Consider the following 17,045-nt stretch of genomic DNA (forward strand, 5'->3'; position numbering starts at 1 on the left):
GATCAGGGGCCCTTATCTCTTTATCTACATCATGGTTCCTGATCAGGGGCCCTTATCTCTTTATCTACATCATGGTTCCTGATCAGGGGCTCTTATCTCTTTATCTACATCATGGTTCCAGATTATAAGCAAACCCACACAAAAGTACTTATGTCTCTGCACAACCTCTCCTTAAACTGAAATCCTTACAAACTCTTTAATAATTTAAGCTAGTTGATTGTTTTCCTTTTATTAATTTTTCGGAATATTTTGACCCGATCATTAGTCATTTTAAAGGAAAACAGGATACAATGCATACAAAAGGTTACAAATACAGGGTTACCCTAAAAGAGCGAGACTTTTATGACGACCTATATCTCAAAATGATGATCCTAGGATTGAATTTGGTTTCTAAAAAAAAAAAAAAAAAAATAAAATTTGTAAAAAGGTTATGAACACATATTTTATTTCTAACAAAAAAAATCATGCTAAAATAGATCTTATTTGTGCTATGCCATTGTATTACAATTTTTGTTTATTAGCTTGAGAACCCAGCTTTGCCCTGAAACAAAGATTTATTTACAAGATTCAACCTATTCAACTGAGAACTTCAAACCAAGCTAAGAACATTCTGTAGAGTTCCCCCAATCAAAATATGAGAAAAATCGGTCAAGGGGTTCCTGAGTTATGATTGGACATACAAACAACTAAACAGTGGTTACTACTCTATAAATATTCTAGCTTGCCGTTTACCCGCACTTGAACGATTTTTACCAGGAAACTAAATTTTCGGTATTTAAGTCGACTTAATCAACATAGAATCTCTAAACCAAGCTATGAACATTCCCGTGGGCCTCCCGAGTTCCCTTATCTAAATTTGAGGCAAATCTGGTCCAGGGGTTGCTGAGTTATGATCGGACAAACAAACATACAGACAAACAGAGATTACAGCTTTAAATATACCTAAAGAAGAAAAAGATAATTAGATAAGTTTTCTCTAGAAAATACCAGGGTAAACCCTTTTCTAGAATACTTTCTTAATTAAATGATTAGCGTCAGATACTCACATTCTTTGCGTAGTCAGGAGACATACAGGACATATACAGGAGATATACAGATCAGTAGATATGAGATAAAGATGCACAGATAACAAACTTCANAACGTAATTTCAAGTTATCCTTCAATTGTTGATTCAAGACGATCCTGATCATCAACGGCGGAGAAATCTATGTTTTTCTTGCTAAAAATTGTTGTAAACTGTACAAGAAACTGAACTGAGTTTACACTGTCAAAACTTTGCTAAAAATCCTAAATACTACAGGGTCCTACAAAAGGATAAGCCTGTAAAGACGACTTTAATTGTTTAAAATCTTTTTATGGCTCAATGATTGGGCAAAGATAGAAATAAGTTTGCATAGCATTACTGATAATAACAAATATAAGAAAACAGACAATATAAATTCTGTACAGTCTTCTCTAATGTCTCATCCTTTGAGGGTATATACAACGGGGGTTTTGAGGGTATATACAACGGGGGTTTTTAAGATTCAAATGAACATATTTATTTTCTGTGACTTCCGAAAAATGAATGAACATTTTTTAAATACAAAATCGGACACAGACATGCTTTGGCCACTTTATAAAGGGTTAAATAAAAATATAAGTCTAAAGTCCCCTTAACATACTTTCCATGAGGGAGCAGTCCCTTTATAATTCACAAATGGATAAGATACCGGTATAAGATACTATATACCATGCTGCTAAATTATCCAATTATTAGATCTCACTCTCTACCTTTATATATCTCTAATTATAACTCTTGATTAAGTAATCTAATTAAACTGCAATAACTGAAGGTGTGTTCAGATATTTAGCAGCTATTTGAAATATTTCAATTATGGGCGGGGTTAGTCTGGTTACAGTTAATTGGGAGCTCATGTCTTCTGTTATATTCGCTATTTATTGCATTCCTCTACATTACTCCTGCCAACGTTAAACTTGAGAATACACCCCCCTCCCCCTTTGCAAAAATTTAAATCTTTCTGCTTTTTTTCTTTTTTGTTTCTACAATCTCTTTTTTACTTATGTCAATTAAGTATTTCTTTTCTTTTTGATGGTCATTATTACATATTATCTGTTTTAACTCTACTATTTGATATCATAACTTTATTAATTTATTTATTTTCTTCTTTTAGTTCTAAATTTGCCCTTTTTTCTCCCTTTTTCCATTTTCACATTTGCATACCTTTTTGTTACCCAGTCCTCTTTGTCTGAATCTTTATTTGAATTTTATGTCATCCTATAAGCCCCATGATAAAATGTACATATAATGTATATAGCCCCATCTAGCGGTTATTTATTTAAACTGATGACAATTGTCAGATAGACTGGTCTGAAACAAATCCTCTCTGCGGGTTGCCTGAAGGATGAATACCCTGGCCACCTTGAGCCACCGCTTAACATTACCCGAGCCTCCGCCTTATCTTACCCTAGCCTCTTACATCTGACAGACGGTACAAGCTTTCCTTCCGCCGTATAGTTTAAAGCTTATTCTATGCAATACACCACCCATTCTTACATCCAGACAAATCGTACTGTCTGTTAAATATTGAAAGCTCGCTACTGTATAATAGAGGTTGATGGTGGCCGGGGTATCCAGCTCCCTCGCTGCCCAGGAACTCGGCTTGGTTGGGCAGTTATACTGGCGCACGCTGGGCCTACATAGACATCTCAACCAAACCTTTTAAAACAATTTGACTCAGGGATTGATGGTCTTTCTAATTTCCAGCATAGGGGGGTGCCTTAAATTGGTTTTCTGAAAAATGGTTTTAGAATTTAACGTTTTAAAGCTGTTTAAGCAATTTTTTAGGACAATTATATTTCTAATTTGTTTCAAACACAAACTGTGTTAAAATGGTCGTTTTTATTTTACAAAAAGCGACCGTAAACATTATACATAGTAAATTTCCTTCAGGCGTTAGCTTTTCGTTGATTTTCTAAAAAAATATTTTTGATGATATGCTTGCGACTGTGCATTAAACTGAACATGTTTTATTTATTTATGATTAAGTCAAGAAAACAGACGAAAATGTTTCCAGAATTTTTGGCCTCTTGTTAGCTTCATCAATGCAAGCTACACACTACACAGGTTTATCATTATATTTCAGAATATTATTTTCCCTCAGAGGTCGGAAATCTAGTTAATTTTGAACCTTGATCTCGATATCCAAAGTGGGCAATTTTAAATTTGAGGGAAAATGCTTGATTCCTTTATTAACTTTATCCATGCTTGCATGATGTCCATGATGTGACCAGCACTGAATTTCAAGAAGAAATTAGATTAAATCGTCGATCCTCATAACATTGAGATCAATACTTAATCCTGAGAATTAGAACACAAAAGTTCTCAATTTTTTAAAAATTTGGTGATGGTGATGGACCAAACCTCTGTAGAGTAAAAAAGTAGATGTTAGTTCCACATTTATTGAAAATATATTTCGGTCTGGGTTGACCCTCGTCAGTTCTAACAATACAATAATCATCAAAATCGATAAAAAAATTAGATAATGTAAAAAATCACAAAAAAAGATTTTTTAAAATAAAAATTTGGGCTGTCAAATGGACATAAGGGAAACGAATTCAGACTATGAGATGGAAAAAAGATAATTTGCAAATATTCACTGTTAAAAAAATGTTTTAAGACAATTATTATTCCTTAAGATTGTTTCTTCACAAAGATTAAAAACAAACTGTGTAGATGTTCTCAATTCTGAATATTTAAAGGAAGGGAATTGGAAACTGTGCACAAGGCCCCCCACCCATTTATTATTACACCCATATGCATATCAAATGACAGATGAAGATTTTTATTCCATTTTATTGGGACCCCAGCTTTGCCTGCAAACCAAACTTTCTCTATTATAAAGTCAACCCCATAAACATAGAACTTTTAAACCTAGTTAAGAGTTCCTAATTAAAATTTGAAGCAAATCGGTCAATGGGTTAACGAGTTATTATCTGACATACAAAAGCACAAACAGAGATTACTACTTTATATATATAGAATATAGATAGCCTGGGCAAACTTAGCTCTAGTAGTATTTGCGTGAAATTAGGAAAAAAGAAATATTTGAAGCATAAATTCTGTGGACTTGGCTCCCCTGGGTTTTGCTTCTGTTTCTAAAATAAAATGAATTTATTTGAACATTATTTTGTCAGGTTCATTCTAGCTGAGAGAGTGTCATCTATTTACAGTAAAATATATACAAGGGAGTGCTAGATGCTTTTTCATTGTATGTTTGCATTCAACAAAATGTAATAATAATAATAAACTCAACTTACCAATCAGTTGAACCACTTCTACTTAACGTATTTATCAGTGAACCACTTCTACTTAACTACCCAATCAGTTGAACCACTTCTACTTAACTTACCTCCGTTCTAACTTTGTACGTTTAAGAGTTCAGCTTGAGGCCAAAAAGAAGGAGATATACAAGGTACTGTGAACTGTACAAGTCAAATTAAAAAAAAAATTTTGTGCCTCTCATGCTTGACCCAAAAGTGAAACTTCTTTCTTGAAAAATAATTCGGAAACACTTCCTTTAATATTATGTCTTGGTCAAGACTGTGACTGGTAAAATAGATTCCCCAGGGTCTCAGGGGGGTACTCACACAGATTCAAAACATTAAATAAAATTTACTTTTATTAGATGATATAAATCTAGCCAGGACTATTGAAGTGAGGAGTGAGGAGTGAGGAATGAGGAGTGAGGAGTGAGGAGTAAGGNTGTAAATATACATTAAGAACAAGAAAACTTTGAGTAAATATACAGGATGAACCAGAAGACTTTGAGTAAATATACATTAAGAACAAGAAAACTTTGAGTAAATATACAGGATGAACCAGAAGACTTTGAGTAAATATACATTAAGAACAAGAAAACTTTGAGTAAATATACAGGATGAACCAGAAGACTTTGAGTAAATATACATTAAGAACAAGAAAACTTTGAGTAAATATACAGGATGAACCAGAAGACTTTGAGTAAATATACATTAAGAACAAGAAAACTTTGAGTAAATATACAGGATGAACCAGAAGACTTTGAGTAAATATACATTAAGAACAAGAAAACTTTGAGTAAATATACAGGATGAACCAGAAGACTTTGAGTAAATATACATTAAGAACAAGAAAACTTTGAGTAAATATACAGGATGAACCAGAAGACTTTGAGTAAATATACATTAAGAACAAGAAAACTTTGAGTAAATATACAGGATGAACCAGAAGACTTTGAGTAAATATACATTAAGAACAAGAAAACTTTGAGTAAATATACAGGATGAACCAGAAGACTTTGAGTAAATATACATTAAGAACAAGAAAACTTTGAGTAAATATACAGGATGAACCAGAAGACTTTGAGTAAATATACATTAAGAACAAGAAAACTTTGAGTAAATATACAGGATGAACCAGAAGACTTTGAGTAAATATACATTAAGAACAAGAAAACTTTGAGTAAATATACAGGATGAACCAGAAGACTTTGAGTAAATATACATTAAGAACAAGAAAACTTTGAGTAAATATACAGGATGAACCAGAAGACTTTGAGTAAATATACATTAAGAACAAGAAAACTTTGAGTAAATATACAGGATGAACCAGAAGACTTTGAGTAAATATACATTAAGAACAAGAAAACTTTGAGTAAATATACAGGATGAACCAGAAGACTTTGAGTAAATATACATTAAGAACAAGAAAACTTTGAGTAAATATACAGGATGAACCAGAAGACTTTGAGTAAATATACATTAAGAACAAGAAAACTTTGAGTAAATATACAGTAAGAATTAGAAAACTTTAAGTAAATATACAGTAAGAATCAGAAAACTTTGAGTAAATATACATTAAGAATCAGAAAACTTTGAGTAATTATACAGTAAGAACCAGAAAACTTTGAGTAAATATACAGTAAGAACCAGAAAACTTTGAGAAAATATGCAGTAAGAACCTTTGTCGGAATGAGTGTAAGCACTGAGACTAAAAGTTGACTATTTTTGAGTTTTGACTTAGAAATTGAGCGCCTATCAATGCCAGGACAGTTTTAAATGTCGTCTTCGACGATCCAAAAAAAATCAAAAGTAACTTTTTTTATTAACTAAGCTACTTTTTGAAATTTATATATTTAAGAAGCCCTTGAAAAACGGATGTTGACGTTTGTCAAAAGTAAAGAAAATTTTAGCATTTATCCTACTTTTTTAAAAACTTTTTCATAAAACCTACCTTAGCACCCTAACCAAGAAAGTTAGAGGTCTATTTTTTTTAATAAGCTGGCCTTGAAAAGTTTGAACTAACGTTTTTTATAAGGCTGCTTACTCTCGATGATCTCCAGTGTTCAGAAAATGTCGTCTACTGAGATAGACAAATAGACATCACTGATTATTATAGAAGCAAGCGTGACGTCATATTAGGTTTTTATCTATCTTTCTTAGGAGACGACATTTTCAAAATCATAAGGGGGGTGGAAAACATCCCCCCCCCCCACCCAATCTATATAAGACAAAAAAAGCGGGATAGGGTTAATGGTATCATTGTGAATCAGACATGTCATGTCTCTTTAAACAAACAGTTCTTTTAAGAAGATATTTTGTGATATTGAATTGTGATACAGGGTGTCCCAAAAAACATGGGAATTCAGTGACGAATTCGATATCGTCTTTGTTATGAATTAGCATTGTAATACCTAATTTCAAAAGCCATATGGTATTATGTCTGCTAGAGTTTATTTATTGAAAAGGGTAAAAAACTGCAAAGATGTGTCTATAATGTCTCCGCAAGATGAACAGTGAATACGGACAAGTTTACTCTGTTTGTATACTGTAATTTCTTGTTTTACTAAGTACAACCGGTTGCAGTCAAAACATAAACAAACAAAATGTAAACATAGCAGACGAAACTCTTACAGATTATAGCTTTCTCAGTAGGTATCACTATACTAAATCAAAGAATTATTTGAACAGACGATATCGAATTCGTCACTGAATTCCCATGTTTTTTGGGACACCCTGTATATTATAGGTGGCGTTGGAAAATTGATTGCATAATATTATATTTACATTAAAATTCAAAGAAAACTCTACAAAAGATGTCTGATATGAGTGTGGTGTGCGCACAATTTCTGTATTTCATGTTCATTGAACTATTTAAATTCTAACTTGACTACATCCAAACAATTACAATGTAAAGATAGTTATTTCAGAGGTGTACGCATTTTTAGTACTGCAGTGTACTGTCTCTGAGCGGTAAAGTTACCACAAGATGTATGACATACTAACAGCCTGAAGCTGGATCCATTTTCACATAAAAATCAAGGAAATATGCTGGTCATAGGAAACTATAATGTAAACTATTAAAATTAAATGCTTTTATCCTCCTCGGATACTAGAACACTGATACATCTATTTTTAGTTTACAAACACCGTCCAGAGAGAACTGAACGCAGAGCATACGCAACAGCAATTAACTTTCCTTGCCTTATTACCTTGACTATACATCAATCTTATTCCTAATACAGGGTGTCCCAATAAACATTGGAATTAAAAGACGACCTCTATATCGTCTTTGTTCCAAGCGGGATTATTTCGTAAAAAAGATAAAACATTTAGCATCGAAAACTGCTAGTCTCTGGATTTCCAAAACGTGGTCTACCATTTTTTCACCTTCAAAGTATACGGAGATATCAGGTCTAGATTTCGGTTATTTAAGAATCAACAAAACTGCAGTTCAAAATGTTTATTACAGGATTATCCACAAAGGATGCGGCTGTAAAGACGACCTGAAACTTTTTATAAATATGACGATTTCAAGGCTAAATTAAGCCTATTGCCTTTAATATCTTCATTTTTATGGCATTTTCATAGACAAAGAAAGAAACAAGTTTTAAGTTGCAGAAAATCATAAGTATAAAAAAACAGACGGTATACAATAGATTTGCATAAAATTACGACATAAAAAATTTAAATGCAAATAGTAAAAGATTATAATTTTAAAATAAAACAAAAAACTAGAAAGCAAAACTTAATCAAAACATGTTAACAAACAAAAGTGAAAATATTGATAGTTCCGATGAGGTTAGTTCAAGTGACTGACCACCAAAATAAATAACTTGTGGATATATCTGAAGTGCAGATTTCCAACTAGGAACAATTATGAAATATATAAATACGAGTTCACTTGTACATAGTTTACAGTAACACATCGTCTAAACCATACTTTATCATTTTTAGGTTAAATAATAGTAAATTACAATTTAAGTAATAGAATAAATGTCGTCTTCTATAAACCATTGCCGATTTTCGGGGTTTGCACTACTAAGCAGAGTGCTCTATCAGCGTAACTTAAAGTAACCCTCCTTGCAAAGACAACAATTCCTGATTCACAACGGTACCCTAGAAACCTTTATATCGTCAATATTGTGTCAGTATTGTATTGAATTTATTATTAGAGAAACCACAATCGAAAATAATCTATTTTCAAAATTTTAAACACTGTTTGCATGGAGGGTCACTTAAAATTACGCTTACATTCCCTTTACTTCAATATAAACAATGAACTGCTTGTATAAAATACTAAATAAATGTTTATATTTACAAAATATATTATTGAAGAAAAATTAAATTTGAAAAGTTTTTTATTTACATCAAATATAAAAAATAGATACATAATTCTATGAAAAAACATTTATCATTTTAATAATTACTTTAATTATCATTGTGATAACTGGCAAATTTATCGCAAGAAGCTTTTAACATTATAAATGCACGGTTTTCAATTATCAATCAATTTGCTGCAACTTACTATATAGATTTCTTTTCCTACCGCTGCGCTGGTTCAAATTTGAATCACCGATCTTAAACTAGGAATTGGTAGTTTAAATTTGAACCGGCAGTATGTAGTTCAGCGACATAGCTCAATTTCATTAGTTTCGGCCCCCAATCATCTAAGATTGAAGAGTATTTCAGAAAGCCTAATAAAAGATAATCTCTTTTTTTAATCTGTTTTTTTCCTAATAAATTTTGGGTTTCTTAAGATTAATAAGTAATTTTCGTATTTTTACATAGTTGTACACAAGACTAAAACTTCCAACATTCCGAATATTCGAGTTTATATTTTGTCGTCTTTGCATCATCATGTTCAGTGGGATGCACTGTGTCTTAAATGTATTCTTTCACGTGGAGGATTTGAGTTATATTTGTCGTCTTTGCATTGTCATGCTCAGTTGGATGCGCTGTGTCTTGAATGTATTCTTTCACGTGGAGGATTTGAGTTTAAGAACAGTTTGATAGGAGAACCAGAGTTTCAAGGGAACCAGAATAGGCATTAACAGTTTTCTACAATTATATCGTCTTCATATTTGAATATTTAAAATCACACAAAATACGGTAAATTCAATTTCTCAGGTTAAAGATCGCCTTAAAAACATCTGCTATATTTGGTAAGAAACTGCAATAATATTAAATATAAACGATTTACATCAGATCTTTTTATCTAAATATATCTAGGAAATTAATAAAATATTTGTACAGAATTTAGAAGTTAAATGAGGTGTAGGTAGATTTTTCAAATAGTTATTTCATGAAAACGCATTTTTGACAAACTTTAAAAATGACAATTTCCGATTTAAGGATTAAAGGCACTGTACGCGGAATTTTAAGCGTTCTTTTATTAAAAGAGGGGCCTCTACAATGTTGTGTTTACAGACGTAAATCTGAAGTTTACGCTAACGTACTGTGTGAATTCAACGCGGCTGACGTCACGTTTATTCCTGGAAAATCTAAACTATTTTATGTCCAACACGGTTTTAAAAAACTTGAATGTGAATATTTGTTGTCTATTTTAATGTTTTCAGTTTATCCCTTATTTAATGATTTGAAAAAGAAAAAGGTTGAAGTTGCAGGGAGGCAGGAATATAAGGAAACAGAAAATATCAATTCCGTAGAGTCGTCTCAACAGTCTCATTCTTTGTGGGTAACCCTGTTCTAAACAGCGTGCAAAGAAAGTGTTCAGTAATTACAAGGGTTTCTGTAAATAAATGAGGAAAGGTCCGTCCTTGTTGATCTGTCAAAGGTTTAAAGGGTACGTACTGTTGTGAATGAAATTACGCAAACAGTCCCTTTAACAAAATTGTTGTATGAAGACGACAAACCTAATGAAATATGATTCACCAAAGGAAATTGCTAATTTTCCTCCCTGGGCAGAACTTAAATATTTACTGCTCCTGAAATAATTATCAATTAATTCAAATAATATTGTGGATTTACTAAGATTATGGATTACCTAAGATTATGAATTACCTAAGATTATGGATTACCTAAGATTATGGATTACCTAAGATTATGGATTACCTAAGATTAAATAAACTATAATGTGTGAAAAGTTAAAAATCTAGTTTTTTAGTCTTTTGTCATTAATTTTGACTCTTTTTGAGTCTTTTAAGTCAAAAACAATTCTGTATCCGCCCCTGGTAAAAAGCAAACAAATCTTATTTGAATACTGTTCAGAAATCAACAATTAAGTTTGAAAATCAAAAAAATTTCGATCTAGATCCAATTTTGATGTGTACTGTGCAGTGTGCGGTGTACAGCGTACAGTGTACAGTGTAAAGTGTACAGTGCACATTGTACAGTTTACAGTGTACAGTGTACAGTCCACATTGTACACAATCTTCAAAACATTTGAATAGCTATATTCAAATCTAAAATATAAAAACTAAAACAAAACAATTTGAAAGCAATCCTTTTACCTACCCTGATTAGAAAAAGTGATTTGAACCTGTAGGTCGGATTAGATAGCACCCTGCCCAGGCACCCAATAGCACTCCTAGTCCCACCACCTCATGAACTAATATACCCTAGCATATATACAGATGTATTCATAAATAGTACTCCTAGTCCCACCTCATGAACTAGAATACCCTAGCATATATACAGATGTATTCATAAATAGTACTCCTAGTCCCACCACCTCATGAACCTGTATAACCTAACATATATACATATGTATTCATAAATAGTTTTCCTAGTCCCACCACCTCATGAACTAGAATACCCTAGCATATATACAGACGTATTCATAATTAGTACTCCTAGTCCCACCACCTCATGAACCAGTTTACCCTAGCATATATAAAGATGTATTCATAAATAGTACTCCTAGTCCCACCACCTCATGAACTAGAATACCCTAGCATATATACAGATGTATTCATAATTAGTACTCCTAGTCCCACCACCTCATGAACTAGAACACCCTAGCATATATACAGATGGTTCATAAATAGTACTCCTAGTCCCACCACCTCATGAACTAGAATACCCTAGCATATATACAGATGGTTCATAAATAACACTCCTAGTACCACCACTTCATGAACTAGAATACCCTAGCATGTGTAAAGATGTATTCATAAATAGTACTCCTAGTCCCACTTCATAAACTAGAATACCCTAGCATATATACAGATGTATTCATAAATAGTACTCCTAGTCCCACCTCATGAACTAGAATACCCTAGCATATATACAGATGTATTCATAATTAGTACTCCTAGTCCCACCTCATGAACTAGAATACCCTAGCATATTTACAGATGTATTCATAAATAGTTCCCCATAGTCCCACCACCTTATGAACTAGAATACCCTAGCATATATACAGATGTATTCATAAATAGTACTCCTAGTCCCACCACCACATGAACCAGTTTACCCTAGCATATATACAGATGTATTCATAAATAGTAATCCTAGTCCCACCACCTCATGTTCTAGAATACCCTAGCATGTATACAGATGTATTCATAAATTGTACTCCTAGTCCCACCACCTCATGAACTAGAATACCCTAGCATATATACAGATGGTTCATAAATAGTACTCCTAGTACCACCACCTCATGAACTAGAATACCCTAGCATATATACAGATGTATTCATAAATAGTACTCCTAGTCCCACCTCATGAACTAGAATACCCTAGCATGTATATAGATGGATTTCACTTTCGTAGAGAATCCGCAAATGAAACTAGAAAGTTTTTAAAAACAAAAACATTGATATCTAATTCATACCTGATAAGACAAAGCTATCATAGGTACCGTTGTAAATCGGGCATTTTCATCTTTGCATGCGAGTGTCACTTGAAATTGCGCTAACAGTCCCTTTAAGCACTTATCGCAAAAATTTAAGTTTCCACTGTGGATATGGAGTACAGGCGCTGTAGATCAGCATATTTTTATTCAAAATTTCCAACCTTAAATTTTACCTTAGGGATATCTGCAGGTTCCAGGCCTAAACAATATTTTTCTTGAAATCTACAAAATTATATTTTCTTCGGCCTTAAATTTAAAAAGTTATAATTAATTACTTCATTTTGAATGCTCAGTTAACGAAGAAGAACGAACGGTAGAAAAATAAGAAGCCATTTAACATTTTAAAGGGATTATAAACGTGATTTCAAGTGACCCAATTCATGCAAAGATGTCAATGCCAGATTTACAACGGTTCCCTTGAAACCTTAATCTTATCAAAAATGTAGAAGATTACGCAGGTTTTCTGATATTTAATCCTGACAATTTTTCCAGTTATTCTTAAAACCAAGAAATGTGTAAGTCACTTTTGAAGGGAGACAACAAATAAAATAACATAATTCATACTTGACCAGACAAAGCAAAATAAGAATTCCATTCTTGTATGGAGGGTGAGTTGAAAATACGCTTACAGTACTTTAGAAGGAATATTCTGTCGCATGAAAATTATGCAGAAGTACCATAATTTTCTTAAAGTTCTCTGTCTAATTGCAGAATTGTTATTTGTTTCTAAAAGTAAATTACAATTGCATGAGAATCAAGAACTTCCAAAACGAAAACATGGATTTCTAATTAATACTTGATCAGACAAAGCTTTAAAGGGTAATAATATGAATCGCATATACCAGTCTTTTCCTAGAGGGTCACTTGAAATTATATTTACAGTCCCTTTCAGTAGAAGTAAAACTATGACTCTATCATGTATCATGGATAAATAAAATTATTTTTATCTATTTCTAAAACTAATCATTGACATTGCAAATCAATCTTTTTCTGCAATATGGATTCCAATTAAAAATTAATGTGTTCCACATTGTGACATTTAAATTTGCTAAAATTTAATCACCTTTGGATGATAAATACTGTTTTAGTTCTTCCATTCTTTTAATCTGAAAAACATGAAATACGTCTTAATATCTCATTAATCCCAAACAATGTTGATAAAATAATTAAAAAATACTGCAGTATATGCTGTTATCAAACAGTAAGTATTTCGAATTTGCGAACATGATGTTCAAAATTGCAATGTTAGGGTATACAAATTCTGTTGGTTATTTCGAACTAATTATTCGTTTTAGAAATGCTTTCGATATGTTCAATATTGCGAGTAAAAAGTTGATTTTATCTTACAGATAAATCCTACATTAATAAATAAAACTTTTAAAACCAATTCTGATTTATTTCAATATTCGAATTTGATACAGTTGGTCACATAAAACATGTTTCCAAATGGTACAACGGAAACAAAACCAGTAAAAACACAAACAGGAACCAGATTAATGAAAAATATTAAGTATTTAAAGAAATCTGAACAGATTATCCGAAATTATGAACAGAATATTCGAAACTTTGAACAAAATGTTCGAAATTGTGAACAGAATGTTCGAAATAACGAATAGAATGTTTGAAATAATGAACAGAATGTTTGAAATTATGAACAGAATGTTTGAAATTATTAACAGAATGTTTGAAATTATTAACAGAATGTTCTAAATTATGAACAAAATGTTCAACATTATGAACAAAATGTTCAAAATTATGAACAGAATTTGCATTATTGCAAAGTATGCGTAATTCCATTGCTTACTACTAACCCCTGATCTAAATCGTCAGTAGGAAATATTATAGAAATATTTATTTCATCAAAAAAGTTCGAATGTATATTTGTTTGTGTGGGGGAAGGTATGTCATTTATTCAAACCTTCGCAAATTAAATCATTTTTTAATTTGAAATATTAATTAGAAAAATACATAAAATGTTAATAACTAGTTTGTAAACTTTTCAATATTTGTGCTTGAAACTGATCAGAAATATAAGATCATCATTGCAAAATATATGAAATTGAAAAATATAAAGAGAAAGCGACACATCTTAAGTCCTTTTAACAGCGTAAACCGTGTCTACTGCTAGCTAACACTGGTTCGTGTGACATGATAATTTAAGTGGTGACATGGGCATTCGTCTTTAAATATTCTTTGTATTCGGTCTTCTAGTTATAAACATAACAAAGTTTAAAATATATTTTTTTACGAGTAGTTGTTTTAAGCTATGAATAAAAAACCTTGAACGATAAAACTTTTAACAAAAAAAAATCGGTGCCTCACATAGTTTAACATTGGTACATTTATTACAGGAGTGTTTTCAGTTTATCACTTGTTTCCACATCCCCCAGTTTTCTTGTTATCCTAAATAATAACAAAATTAACAATGAAGTTGATCATCTATCAATGTGTGTTGTGTGCCTGAATGTGTATTTTTGTGTCTGTGTGTCAGTTTTAGTATGGATCAGTATAAACAATTAGATACATAATTACACTCGTATTGTTGTAAACTATATATTTCCTTTTTCCTTATTAAAATGCAAATTGAGGCTGATAATTTTATATAGATTTTTCAGCCATCTTCCATGGTTGCAATAAATTTTGTGCGTTTTGTCTGTAATGAATACCAAGGTCCTTTATAAATATTATCAGAGCTAGTAACTTTTGAATGGTGGATATTGGGATTAATGCTTGATCCACTCTTTTCCTTAATCGCCAGATTAAATAATGCGTGTTCTTCTCTTGTTATTTATCTCTAGATTAATTAACCGATCTAGTAATCTATCCTCCAAACTTGAAGTCAATTTATGGAGGTCTTAAAGTTTGTACTGCTTGAGTTACATTTCAACCTAGTTAGTATTCACTTTTCAGTTAAAATTTTGAATCTAATCATAACTTTTATTGTACTGCTTGAGTTACATTTCAACCTAATTAGTATTCACTTTTCAGTTAAAATTTTGAATCTAATCATAACTTTTATTGTACTGCTTGAGTTACATTTCAACCTAATTAGTATTCACTTTTCAGTTAAAATTTTGAATCTAATCATATCTTTTATTGTACTGCTTGAGTTACATTTCAACCTAGTTAGTATTCACTTTTCAGTTAAAATTTTGAATCTAATCATATCTTTTATTGTACTGCTTGAGTTACATTTCAACCTAGTTAGTATTCACTTTTCAGTTAAAATTTTGAATCTATTCATAACTTTTATTGTACTGCTTGAGTTACATTTCAACCTAGTTAGTATTCACTTTTCAGTTAAAATTTTGAATCTAATCATAACTTTTATTGTACTGCTTGAGTTACATTTCAACCTAGTTAGTATTCACTTTTCAGTTAAAATTTTGAATCTAATCATATCTTTTATTGTTTCTGTATCTGTGCTGTTAATGCCTTTTGTGGCTGAGGCGTCTTTTTGTGAATCAATGTAAACTCTAGATGTTTCAGTTTATCTGTTTACCTTGCTGCCTCCTGAACGGCATCTCTTGGTAATTCAGCCGAGGATCCTAAAATAAATAACATATCTTTTTTTACATTTGTATTTTTTTGCATTTTCTTTTTTCTTTCAAATAAAGTCAAATCAAAAGTCATTTACTGATGAATTAAAACACTGTATTTTTATTCATTCTACTAGTGAGTGCTTAGTTTCTATTACATTATGATACGAACCAGAACCCAGCTCATTGAATGTTTATTGAAGTTTTTCTTACTTCTATTACAAAATAAAAATGTAAGAAATTTTCTATAAATACTTTACCGTTAGGAGCACAAAAGTTTAAATAATCTCTCTTGTATGATATTTTAGCACTAGGATCCGGATATTATTAGCATATCCGGACCCAGATCCAGATATTATTAGCATATCCGGATCCGGAGAGCTGAAATGTTATGATTTCAGGGAATCCGGATCCCAAGCAGTATCACATAATACGACAAACAAATATTAAGAATATTTTACTCACCAGCAGTTCCCAGGAACTTATTGAGCATTGACATTTTACTGCGTAGAGTAACACTCTTCATTAGCCAGGCCTAACAAAACATTAGATTCAAGGAATGGGTGACAATGAAGAAAAATTAAGTAAAATTAAAGTAAAATCAAAGAAATGACTGAAATGACTGAAATGACTGAAATGACTGAAATGACTGAAATGACTGAAATGACTGAAATGACTGAAATGACTGAAATGACTGAAATGAATGAATTGAATGAATTGAATGAATTGAATGAATTGAATGAATTGAATGAATTGAATGAATTGAATGAATTGAATGAAATGAATTTAATGAATGAAATGAATGAAATGAATGAAATGAATGAAATGAATGAAATGAATGAAATGAATGAAATGAATGAAATGAATGAAATGAATGAAATGAACAGCCTCCAAAACTGAAGGAGGTGTTTTCTTTTAATAGATGGAATCTTGTGTGACCCTGAACAACAGGGAGTTAAACATAATTTCAAGTGGGATCTCCGATTCCCAACATTAACCTTAAAATCATTATCTGATCAAATATGAATTTTAATCATTTTGAAAACTTATCATTTTCTATTTTTGCTCTCTACAAAACTGACTTTCGCATGTTTACTGCAGTTCAAGCTAAAAAATACCGACGTTTTCCTCCACATTATTGATCAAATAAAGGTTTTAAAGTTACCGTTGTGAATCGGGCAATTCCTTCTTTAACTGAATGTTCACTTAAAATTACAACCTAGAGTCACTTTAAAAAAACTTATTTCTGAGACAAGATGAACTAGAAATCCAATTGAAATAAAAATCGGGGGCATTTTCTTTCGTGTCTGAACATTACAAATCTATGGGGATTTCATGCGTGTAACTTTCCAATATTTCATAATGT

At 31.6% G+C, this 17,045-nt stretch overlaps 2 long non-coding RNA genes across 2 annotated transcripts; both read right to left on the reverse strand.

Annotated features, from left to right (window-relative positions):
• Positions 1-8,064: 8,064 nt before the first annotated feature.
• On the reverse strand, positions 8,065-10,271 carry LOC111707692 (uncharacterized). The gene is made up of 3 exons (XR_002766502.1): positions 10,198-10,271; positions 8,576-9,382; positions 8,065-8,376 (listed from the first exon to the last, which is right to left on the reverse strand). It is a non-coding gene; the product is annotated as an uncharacterized LOC111707692 (long non-coding RNA).
• A 271-nt stretch (positions 10,272-10,542) lies between these two features.
• LOC111707693 (uncharacterized) lies at positions 10,543-16,230 on the reverse strand. The gene is made up of 5 exons (XR_002766503.1): positions 16,145-16,230; positions 15,643-15,688; positions 13,204-14,543; positions 12,314-12,339; positions 10,543-10,902 (listed from the first exon to the last, which is right to left on the reverse strand). It is a non-coding gene; the product is annotated as an uncharacterized LOC111707693 (long non-coding RNA).
• Between the last annotated feature and the right edge of the window lie 815 nt (positions 16,231-17,045).

The sequence above is a fragment of the Eurytemora carolleeae genome, unplaced genomic scaffold (assembly GCF_000591075.1).
Source record: "Eurytemora carolleeae unplaced genomic scaffold, Eaff_2.0 scaffold796, whole genome shotgun sequence".
NCBI classification, from domain to species: Eukaryota; Metazoa; Arthropoda; class Copepoda; order Calanoida; family Temoridae; genus Eurytemora; species Eurytemora carolleeae.